We start from the raw sequence: 12775 nt of genomic DNA, 5'->3' as shown, positions 1-12775 counted from the left end.
AAATTTATTTTCTCAATAAAGAGTGTAATTTTTGGCTTTTAGCTTTTTCGTACTTAATGAATTTAAAAGCACTCATAATACACGTTTCTCGTAATGTCCTTTCATTTCCCAAAAATGGGGTTCTTTGCATGTATTTAAGCGTTTTTATTGGTAACATGATCAAAAACACTCAAAATACATGTTTTTGGTAATGTTATTCTGTTTCACCATAAAGTGTATTTTGCATGTTTTGTTTTGGTATATAACGAGCTCAAATACACTTAAAGGCAAGTTCTTGTTAAAAATTGGTGTTATTCCAATGTAATGTGATTGCCCTGCTTTTTAGTGCTATATTGCCTATCACGCTCAAAAACACTCAAAAGACACTTTTCTGGTAAAGTCTTTTTTTTTTTTTATCCCACAAGTCTATTTTTGCATGCAATTTGGGGTTTTGGTAACTAAGAATGTGAAAAGCACTCAAAATACACGCATTTATTAAGGTTTTTCTGTTTCTCAATTAGGAGTGTTATACATGAGTTTTAGCATTTTTGTATCTAGGAAACCTCTCCATATACACGAGATTTTGCGTTTTTTGCCTTGTGGTTCTTTTGAACTATAAAACACTCATTATACACTTTTCTTGCAATGTCCTTTTGTTTTCAATATAGGGTGCTTTACATCAATTTTCGCGTTTTTTTTTTTTTTTTTGTAGGTAACAAGCTGAAAAACACTAAAAATTTAACTTTTTAGTAACGTTTTTCTATTTCTTGATATTGGTTGCTTTGCATCCGTTTGAGCGATTTTCTAAGTAAAACACTGAGAAGACACGTTTTCAGTAACTTTGTTTTGGATTCCCATATAGAGTGAGTTCCATACCATTTATCGTTTTGGTGCCTAACATGCTAAAGAACACTCAAAACACAGATTTCTGGTAAGGTCGTTTAATTTCCTCATATAGGAGGCTTTGCATGCACTTTAGGGTTTGGTACACAACAATCCGAAAAAAAAAGCTGAAATTAACTTTTTTGATAATATTTTTTTATCATATGATTGCCCTGAATTTTCCCTGAATTTTGGCATCTCGGTACCTATGAATATGAATAACAAAAAAAAAATCCCCATTTTTTAAATTTTTTTAATTTTTTATTTTCTAAATAAAGTGTGTTATTTGTGGGTTTTAGCTTTTTGGTACTTAAGGAACTTAAAAAACACTCATAATACACGTTTCTCGTAATGTCCTTTTGTTTCCCAAACATAATGTTCTTTCCATGTATTTAAGCGTTTTTATAGATAACATGATCAAAAACACTCAAAATACATGTTTTTGGTAATGTTATTCTGTTTCTCCATAAAGTTTGTTTTGCATGCGTTTTAGCGGTTTGGTATTTAAGGAGCTCAAAAACACTTAAAGGCAAGTTTTTGGTATAAATTGGTGTTATTCCAATGTAATATGATTGCCCTGCTTTTTAGTACTTTATTGCCTATCACGCCGAAAAACACTTAAAAGACACTTTTCTGGGAATGTCATTTTTTTCTCACATAAAGGTTATTTCGCATGCAATTTGGGGTTTTGGTAACTAAGAATGTGAAAAGCACTCAAAATACACGCATTTAGTAAGATTTTTCTGTTTCTCAATTAAGAGTGTTATTCATGAGTTTCAGCGTTTTGGTATCTAGGAACCTTCTCCATATACACGAGTTTTTGTGTTTTTTGCCTTTTGGTTCTTTTGAACTATAAAAAAAACTCATAATACACATTTGCCAAAAACGTGTATTTTGAATGTTTTTCAGCTTATTTCGCAATACGCAAAAATTCTTCCATTTCACCCTCTATAGGGTAAAGAGACGACATTCCCAGAAAAAATGTTATTTCGGGGCTTTTCAGCGTTAGGCACCAAAACTCTAAAGAGCATGGAAAACACTCTATATAAAAATCAAAACAACATTATCAAAATGGTGTTTTTTGAGTGTTTTTGAGCTTCTTACATTCCAAAATGCTAAAACGCGTGCACAATAGCCTTTATCGGGAGACATTACCAAAAACGTATGATTTAAGCGTTTTCCAGCTTTTTAGAAACCAAAGCGCCTAAATGGATGTGCTAATCACGTGTTTCAGTATTTTATTATCTAAGAAGCTCAAAAACACTTATAATATACGTTTTTGGTAATGTTCTGTTTTTTATATATGGTAATCTGTATAGATTGTTGTACCTAACATGAGGAAAAAAAACATTTGTTTGGTTAATGCTTTTTTCTCCATATAGAGTGATATTCAAGTGTTTTAGTGTTTTCGTACATAAGATGTTGAAAAACACTCATAATAATATTTTTTTCTTAATAACTTTTCGTTTTTCAATGTCCGTTAATTTGTGTGCATTTTGTCGTTTTCGTACCCAACAAGCTCAAAAACACTCAAAACACACATTTTTGGTAATGTTCTATTTCACCATAAAGGATGTTTTCCACGCTTTTTAGAAATTTGGTACGTAAGAAGCTCAAAACATTCAAAAGACACGTTTTCGATGTTTTATATATTTTTTTCCTATAATAGAGTTCTCCATGTTTTTTTTTTTTTTGTGGGGTTGGTTTATAATATGGTCAAAACACTCAAATGACACGTTTCCGGTAATATAATTTCTTTACATCAAATAGTGTGCTGTCTGCATTTTGGCGTTTTGGTAGCTAATGATCGAGAAAACTCTCAAAATACGAGTTGTCCTCTTTCTCCATACAGGGTGTTTTTCAAGCGTTTTAGAGTTTTAGTACGTAAGAAACTGAAAAACACTCAAAAGACAAGTTTTTGTTAATATTGATTGCTTTTCCTATACAGGTTGTCTTGCATGCACTTTGGTGTTTTTGTATCTAACAAGCTCAAAAACACTCAGCATACAAGTTTTTCGTAATGTTGGTCTGTTTTTTTTTTTTTTTATGTATGGTGTTCACTATGCTTTTAGGCGTTTTGGTACCTATCATGGGGAAAAAAAAACTTATAAAGTACGCTTTTGGTAATGTTGTTTTCTTTCTGCAAATATAGTATTATTCACGTGTTTTAGACTTTTGGTATCTATGAAGCTGAAAAAGACATAATACACCTTTATGTTAATATCGTTTCTTTTACCTATATAGGGTAATTTGCATACATTTTGGAGTTTTGTTACCTAACAAGCTAAAAAAGAATCTCAGAACATACGTTTTTGCTAATATTGTTTTGGACGCCTTTTATCGTTTTGGTACGTAAAAAGCTCAAAAACGCTCGATTTTGTTAATGTTATTTTTTTCCCATATAGGGTGTTTCCTTGCTTTTTTAGCGTTTTGCTGCCTAATACGCTCAAAACACCTAAATGACAAGTTTCTGGTGGTTTTGCTACTGGTTTTGTTAATGTTTGTTTTTTTTTATTTCTCTCTCTCATATAGAGTAATATTCACGTGTTTTAGCGTTTTGTACATAAAAAATATAAAAATAAAAACACTCATAATACACGTTTCTGTTAATATCGTTTCGTTTCCTTAAATAGGGTTCTTTGCATGCAATATGGGGTCTAGTACCTAACAAGTTAAAAGACACTGAAATAAGAATTTTTTGGTAAAGTTTCCCATAAATGTTTCTTTGCTCACATTTTAGCGTTTTGTACGCTCAAAAACACTAAAAAGAAACGTTTTTGACAATATTATTCTGTTTCTTCATGAAGTTTCTTTTCTATGCATTATAGTGTTTTGGTACGTAAAAAGCTGAAAACACTCAAAAGACATGTTTTTGTTTGTTTCTCCAGTATAGCTTACTTTCCATGCACTTTGGCGTTTTCGAAAACACTACTAATACATGTTTTTGTACCCTAAATGAGAAAAGGAAACGCGATTTCCAGAAAAGTGCCTTTTGAATGTTTATTGGCGTGCTAAGCACCAAAACGCTAAAAAGCATGGAAAGCACCCTATAAAGGAAAACAAAACAACTTAACCAAAACGTCTGTTTTCAGTGTTTTTGAGTTTCTTACCTACCGAAACGCTAAATGGCATGAAAAAAAAAAAAAAAAAACATGGAGAAATAATATTATCAAAAACAAATATTTCGAGTGTTTTTGAGTTAGTTAACTAGAAAAACGCCAAAATGCATATATAGTATCTTAAATAGGAAAATGAAAAGACGTTACTAAATGTGTACTATTGGTGTTTTTTTTTTTTTTAACTTATTAGGTACGAAGTCGCTAAAATGCATGAATAACACTCTATATGAAATAACATTACCAAAAATGTATATTTTCAGTGTTATCACATTGTTATGAATGAAAACGCCATAATGCATGTAAAGCCCCCAATTTGAGGAAAGGAAACGAGATTTCAGAATCGTGTCTAAAATGTGTTCTTCAGCGTGTTAAGCACAAAAATGCTAAAAAGCATACAAATCACCTGATATGGGAATACAAAACAACATAAAGAAAACGTTTCTTTTGAGTGTCCTACGTACCAAAACAATAAAAGAAAAAACCATCCTTTATGGAGAAACAGAATAACATTACCAAAAACAAGTATTTATAATGTTTTATAAGATTTTTACGTAAAAAAACGCCTAAATGAATCGAAAATACCCTATATAGGAAAAATGAAAAGACATTACGAGAAACGTGTATTATGAGTGTTTTCGACCTTCTTAGTATCAAAAGGGTAAAACGCATGAATAACGCTCTATATGGAGAAAAAGAACAATATTGCCAAAAAAAAAAAACGTGCATTTTGAGTGTTATGAGATTGTTAGTTACCAAAAAGCCAAAATGCATGCAAAGACCCATATATAGATATATGAAACGACATTAAAAACGCATGAAAATACCCTATATGGAGAAACAGAATACATTTACCCAACACGTGTATTTTGAGTGTTTTTGAACTTGTTATGTACAAAATCGCCTATCATCAAACAAAACACCCTACATATGGAAATGAAAGGACATTACGAGAAACGTTTGTTATGTTTTTTTTTTTTATTATTACTCTCTTAAGTACCAAATCAGTAAAAAGCTTCAATAGTGCTCTGAAGAAAAAGAACAAACTTACCAAAAAAGTGTATTTTTTTACATTGATAATTACCAAAATGCCAACATGCATGTAAAGCAACCTATATGAAGAAATGAAACGAAATCATTAGAAACTTGTCTTTTGTTATTTTTTGAGCGTGTTCGGCACCAAATCAGTAAGAAGCAACGAAATTATCCTATAGGGGAATACAAAACTACTAAAACGTCTCTTTCGAGTTTTTTTTTAGGTTCTTACGAACTAAACTGTCAAAATACACTTCTTTTTGGAGAAGCAGAATAACATTAACAAAAGTAAGTGTTTTTGAGTGTTTTTTTTTATCATGTTACCTGTAAAAAACGCTTAAATACATGAAAAGATCCCTATATTTGGGAAACGAAAGAACATTACGAGAAATGTGTATTATGAATGTTTTTAAGTTCCTTAATTACCAAAATGATAAAACCTACAAATAACACTCTTTATAGAGAAAAAAAAATAAATAAATAGAAAAATAGCATTTTTATTTTTTTGTTATTAATGTTCATAGGTACCAATATGCCAAAATTCTGCAAAAATTCAGGGAAATTATGTGGAAAAAAGAACATTATCGAAAAAGTAAAATTTACCTTTTTTTCGGAGTTATGTACGAAACCATAAAATGTATGCAAAGCCACCTATTTCGGAAAATTTAACGACTTTACAAGAAACCTGTCTTTCGAGTGTTTTTCCGCATGTTAGGCATCAAAACGATGGCTAATATGAAAGTCACTCTATATGGAAATCCAAAACAAAATTACTGAAAACGTGTCTTTTAAAAGATTTAGGTAGAAAAATGCTAAAACGGATGCAAACCAACCAATATGAAAAAATAGAATAACATTACCAGAAAAGTATATTTTGTGTGTTTTTGAGCTTGTTACATGAAAAAAAAAAACCGCAAAAATGGATGCAAACCACTGTATATTAGGAAAAAAAAAGGACATAACGAGAAACGTGTATAATGAGTGTTTTATAGTTTCACCAGAATCACAAGGCAAACAACGCAAAAACTCGTCTGTGTGGAGAAGTTTCTAAGATACCAAAATGCTGAAACTCATGAATAACACTCTTAATCAAGAAACAGAGCAACCTTACTAAATGCATGTATTTTAAGTGTTTTTTTTTTACATTCTTAGTTACCAAAACCCCAAATTCCATGCGAAACTACCTTTATGTGGGAAAAAAATTACATTACCAGAAAAGTTTCTTTGACTGTTTTTGAGCGTGTTAGGCAATAAAGCACTAAAAAGCAGGGCAATCACATTACATGGTAATAAAACCAACTTTTACGAAGAACTTCCCTTTTTTGTGTTTTTGACACGCATTTAGTAAGGTTGTTCTGTTTCTCAATTAAGAGTGTTATTCATGAGTTGCAGAATTTTGGTATCTAGGAAACTTCTCCATATACACGAGTTTTTTGCGTTTTTTGAATTGTGTTTTTTTTTGAACTATAAAACATTCATTATACACTTTTCTCGCAATGTCTCTTTGTTTCTCAATATAGAGTGCTTTGTATCAATTTTTACCTTTCTTTGTAGGTAACAAGCTCAAAAACACTCAAAATATAAATTTTTGGTAATGTTTTTCTGCTTCTTGATATTGGTTGGTTTGCATCAGTTTTAGCGTTTTTCTACGTAAAACACTGAGAAGACAGGTTTTCAGTAATTTTCTTTTGGATTCCCACATAGAGTGAGTTCCTTATTATTTATCGTTTTGGTGCCTAACATGATGAAAAACACTCAAAGACAGATTTCTGGTAATGTCATCAATTTCCTCATATGCGAGGCCTTGCATGTCTTTTGAGTGTTTTTGAACGTGTTACGCAATAAAGCACTGAAAAGAAGGGCAATCACATTATATGGGAATAAAACCAAATTTTACCAAGAACTTGCCTTTAAATGTTTTTGAGCTCCTTACATACCAAAACGCTAAAACGCATGCAAAATACATTTTATAGAGAAAAAGAATAATATTACCAAATACATGTATTTTGAGTGTTTTTGATCATGTTATCTATAAAAACGCTTAAATACATGCAAAGAACCTTATGTTTGGGAAACGAAAGGACATTACGAGAAACGTGTATTATGAGTGTTTTTTTTAAGTTCCTTCAGTACCTAAAAGCTAAAACCCACAAATAACACTCTTTATTTACAAAAAAAAAAAATAATAATAATAATAAACAAAAAAAATAAGAAATAGGATTTTTTTTTTGTTATTCATCCTTATAGGTACCGAGATGCCAAAATTCTGCTAAAATTCAGGGAATTTATGTGGAAAAAAGAACATTAATAAAAAAGTTAATTATAGCTTTTTTTTCGGATTGTTATGTACCAAACCCTAAAGTGCATGCAAAGCCACCTATATAGGGAAGTTAAACGACTTTACCAGAAACCTGTCTTTTCAGTGTTTTTCAGCATGTTAGGCACCAAAACGATAAATAATATGGAAGTTAATTACTGAAAACTGAAAATTACTGAAAACGTGTCTTTTCAGTGTTTTACGTAGAAAAACGCTAAAGCGGATGCAAACCAACCTATATGAAAAAATAGAATAACATTACCAAAAAGATATATTTTGAGTGTTTTTGAGCTTTTTAACTATAAAAAAATGCAAAAATGAATGTAAAGCACTCTCTCTATATTAGGAAACAAAAGGACATTACGAGAAACGTGTATAATGAGTGTTTTATAGTTTTAAAAGAACCACAAGGCAATAAACACAAAAACTCGTGTTTATAGAGAAATTTCTTACATAGAAAAAAAAAGATGAAATGCATGAATAACACTTTTAATCGATAAACAGAACTACCTTACCAAATTGTGTATTTTGAGTGTTTTTCACATTCTTAGTTACGAAAATGCCAAATTACATGCGAAACTACCTTCATGTGGGAAAAAAATGACAACCAAAAAAGAGTCTTTTTAGTGTTTTTAAGCGTGATATGCAACAAAGCACTAAAAACAGAACAATCAAATTACATTGGAATAAAACCAACTTTTTACAAAGAACTTGCCTTTAAGTGTTTTTTAACTCCTTACATACCAAATCGCTAAAACGCATGCAAAACACCCTTTATGGAGAAACAAAATAACATTACGAAAAACATATATTTTGAGTGTTTTTGATCATGTAACCTATAAAAACTCTTAAATACATGTAAAGAACCCTATGTTTGTATAACAAACGGACATTACGAAAATCGTGTATTATGAGTGTTTTTAAGTTCCTTAAGTACCAAAAAGCTAAAACCCACAAATAACACTCTTTATAGAATTTTTTTTTTTTGTTATTCATCTTCATAGGTACCGATATGCCAAAATTCTGGCAAAATTCATGGAAATTTTATAAAAAATAATCATCATAAAAAAAATAATTTTAGCTTTTTTTCCGGAGTTATGTACAAACCTTGAAGTGCAGGAAAATCCTCCTATATGGGGAAAATACACGACTTTACCAGAAACCTGTCTTCTGAGTGTTTTTCAGCAATTTCAAAAATATTACTGAAAACGTGTCTTTCAGTGATTTACGTAGAAAAACGTTATTCTGTTTCTCCATGAAGTTTGTTTTTGATGCGTTTTAGCAGTTTGGTATGTAAGGAGCTCAAAAACACATATTGGCAAGTTCTTGGTAAAAGTTGGTTTTATTCCCATGTAATGCGATTGTCCTGCTTTTTAGTACTTCATTGCCTAACACGCTCAAAAACAATTAAAAGACACTTCTGGTAATGTCATTTTTTTTCCCTTATAAAGGTAGTTTCGCATGCTATTTTGGGTATTGCTAACTAGGAATATGAAACACACTCAGAATACAGGCATTTGCTAAGGTTGTTCTGTTTCTGAATTAAGATTGTTATTCATGAGTTTCAGCATTTTGGTATCTAAGAAATTTCTTTATATACACCAGTTTTTGCGTTTTTCTACGTAAAACACTGAGAAGATACATTTTCAGTAATTTTGTTTTGGATTCCCATATAGAGTGAGTTCCTTATTATTTATCGTTTTGGTGCCTAACATGCTGAAAAACACACAAAAGACAGATTTCTGGTACGGTCGTTTAATTTCCTCATATAGGAGGCTTTGCATGCACTTTAGGGTTTGGTACATAACAGTCCGAAAAAAAGCTAAAATCAACTTTTTTGATATTATCTTATAATATAATTGCCTTGAATTTTCCCAAAATTTTGGGATTTCAGTACCCATGAAGATGAATAAAAAAAAAAATCCTATTTTTTTATTTTTTTATTTATTTTTATTTTTTTTCTAAATAAAGAGTGGGTTTTAGGTTTTTGGTACTTAACAAACTTAAAAACACTCATAATATACGTTTCTCGTAATGTCCTTTTTTTCCCAAACATAAGTTTCTTTTCATGTATTTAAGCGTTTTTATAGATAATATGATCAAAACACTCAAAATACATGTTTTTGGTAATTTTATTCTGTTTTTCCATAAAGTTTTTTTTGACATGCGTTTTAGCGGTTTAGTATATACGTAGCTCAAAAACACTTAAAGGCAAGTTCTTGATAAAAATTGGGTTTATTCAAATATAATGTGTTTGCCCTGCTTTTTAGTGCTTTATTGCCTATCAGGCTCAAAAACACTCAAAAGACATTTTGAGTGTTTTTGAGCCTGGTAATGTCATTTTTTTCTCACATAAAGCTGGATTCGCATGCAATTTGGGGTTTTTGGTAACCAAGAATGTGAAAAGCTCTCAAAATACTCACATTTAGTAAGGTTGTTCTGTTTCTAAATTAGGAATGTTATTCATGAGTTTCAGCATTTTGGTATCTACGAAACTTCTCCATATCCACAAGTTTTTGCGTTTTTTGCCTTTTTGTTCTTTTGAACTATAAAAAACTCATTATACACTTTTCTTATAATGTCCTTTTATTTCCTAATAAATATACTTTTTTGGTAATGATTATTTTTTTTTATATTGGTTGGTTTGCATCCGCTTTTGCGTTTTTCTACGTAAAACACTGGGAAGACACGTTTTCAGTAGTTTTGTTTTGGATTCCCATATAGAGTGAGTTCCTTATTTATTTATCGTTTTTGTACCTAACATTCTGAAAAACACTCAAAAGACAGATTTCTTTTAAGGTCGTGTAATTTCCTCATATAGGAGGCTTTGCATGCACTTTAGGGTTTGGTATATAACAGTCCGAAAAAAAAGCTAAAATTAACTTTTTTGATAATTTTCTTTTATCATATAATAGCCCGGAATTTTCCCAGAATTTTGGCATCTCGGTACCTATGAACAAAAAGAATAAATAAATAAATCGTATTTTCTATTTTTTAATTATTTAATTTTCTAAATAAAGAGTGTTATTTGTGGGTTTTAGCTTTTTGGTACTTAAGGAACTAAAAAAAACACTTATAAGAGATATTTCTCGTAATGTCCTTTCGTTTCTCAAACATAAGGTTCTTTGCATGTATTTAAGCGTTTTTATAGATAACACGATCAACTAGTTTCGCATGGAATTTGGGGTTTTGGTAACTAAGAATGTGAAAAACACTCAAAATACAGGCATTTAGTAAGGTTGTTCTGTTTCTTAATTAAAAGTGTTATTCATGAGTTTCAGCATTTTGGTATGTAAGAAACTTCTCTAATACACACATTCGGTAAGGTAGTTCTGTTTCGCAATTAAAAGTGTTATTCATGAGTTTCAGCATTTTGGTATGTAAGAAACTTCTTGATGTATACAAGCTTTTGAGTTTTTTTGCCTTGTGGTTCTTGTGAAACTATAAATCGCTCATTATACACGTTTCTCGTAATGTCCTTTTCTTTCCTAATATAGAGTGCGTTTCATCCATTTTCGCATTTTTTTTTTGTAGCTAACAAGCTCAAAAACACATCAAAATATATCTTTTTGGTAATGTTATTCTATTTCTTCATATTGGTTAATTTGCATCCGTTTTAGCGTTTTTCTACGTAAATCACTGAAAAGACACGTTTTCAGTAATATTGTTAAATTTGCTGAAAACACACTCAAAAGACAGGTTTCGTAATGTCCTTTTCTTATAGAAACATAGGGTTCTTTACCTGTTTTTATAGCTAACATGATCAAAAACACTCAAAATGCATATTTTTGGTAATGTTATTCTGTTTCTCCATAAAGGCTGTTTTACATGCGTTTTAGCGTTTTGGTATGTAAGAAGTTAAAAAACACATAAAGGCTAGTTCTTCGTAAAAGTTGATTTTATTCACAAGTAATGTGATTGTTCTGCTTTTTAGTGCTTTGTTGTATATCACGCTCAAAAACAGTCAAAAGACATTTTTCTGGTAATGTCATTTTTTTTCCCATATAAAGCTACTTTCGCATGTAATTTGGCAATTTCGTAACTATGAATGTGAAAAACACTCAAAATACAAAATTTGGAAGGGTAGTTCTCTTTCTCGATTAAAAGTGTTATTCATGCATTTGTTCACTTTGGTATGTAAGAAACTTTTCTATATACACGAGTTTTTGCGTTTATTGCCTTGTGGTTCTTGTGAAACTATAAAACACTCATTATACAAGTTTCTCGAAATGTTCTTTTCTTTCCTAATATAGAGTGTTTTCCATCCATTTTTGCATTAAAAATATATCTTTTTGGTAATGTTATTCTATTTCTTCATATTGGTTGGTTTACATCCGTTTTAGCGTTTTTCTTCGTAAATCTCTGAAAAGACTCGTTTTCAGTAATATTGTTGAAATTGCTTCTGGTACAGGTTTCTGGTAAACTCGTGTAATTTTCCCATATAGGTGACTTTGCATGCACTTCAGGGTTTGGTACCTAACTCCGGAAAAAAGATAAAATTATTTTTTTTATAATTTTTTTTCTTTATCTAACTTCCCTAAATTTTGTTAGAATTTTAACATCTCGGTACCTATGAAGATGAAAAACAAAACAAAAATTTTTATTTATTTTTTTTCTCTATAAAGAGTGTTATTTCTGTGTTTTAGCTTTTTGGTACTTAAGGAACCTAAAAACTCTCATAATATACAGTTTTCGTGATATCCTTTCGTTTTACAAACATAGCGTTCTTTGCATGTATTTACGCGTTTTTATTGGTAACATGATCAAAAACACTAAAAATTCATGTTTTTGGTAATGTTATTTTGTTTCTCCATAAAGGGTGTTTTGTATGCGTTTTAGCGTTTTGTTATGTAAGGAGTTAAAAACACTTAAAGGCATGTTTTTCGTAAAAGTTGGTTTTATTCCCATGTGATGTGATTGTTCTGCTTTTTAGTGCTTTGTTGTATATCACGCTCTAAAACACTCAAAAGACACTTTTCTGGTAATGTCATTTTTTCCCACATAAAACTAGTTTTGCTTATAATTTCGGATTTTCGTAACTAAGAATGTTAAAAACACTCAAAATACTCACATTTGGTAAGATAGTTCTGTTTCTCAATTAAAAGTCTTATTCATGAGTTTCAGCATTTTGGAATGTAAGAAACTTCTTTATATACACGAGTTTTTGCGTTTTTTGCCTTGTGGTTCTTGGGAAACTATAAAACACTCATTATACACGTTTCTCGTAATGTCCTTTTGCTTCCCAATATAGAGTGCTTTCCATCCATTTTCGCGTTTTTTGTAGGTAACAATTTCAAAAACACTCAAAATATACCTTTTATGTAATCTTATTCTATTTCTTCATTTTGGTTGGTTTGCATCCGTTTTAGCGTTTTTGTAAGTAAAACACCGAAAAGACAAGTTTTCAGTAATTGTGTTTTGGATTCCCATATAGATTGACTTCCTT

Source organism: Scylla paramamosain, chromosome 4 (assembly GCF_035594125.1).
Source record: "Scylla paramamosain isolate STU-SP2022 chromosome 4, ASM3559412v1, whole genome shotgun sequence".
Classification (NCBI taxonomy): Eukaryota; Metazoa; Arthropoda; class Malacostraca; order Decapoda; family Portunidae; genus Scylla; species Scylla paramamosain.
This window is presented reverse-complemented; position numbering follows the sequence as displayed.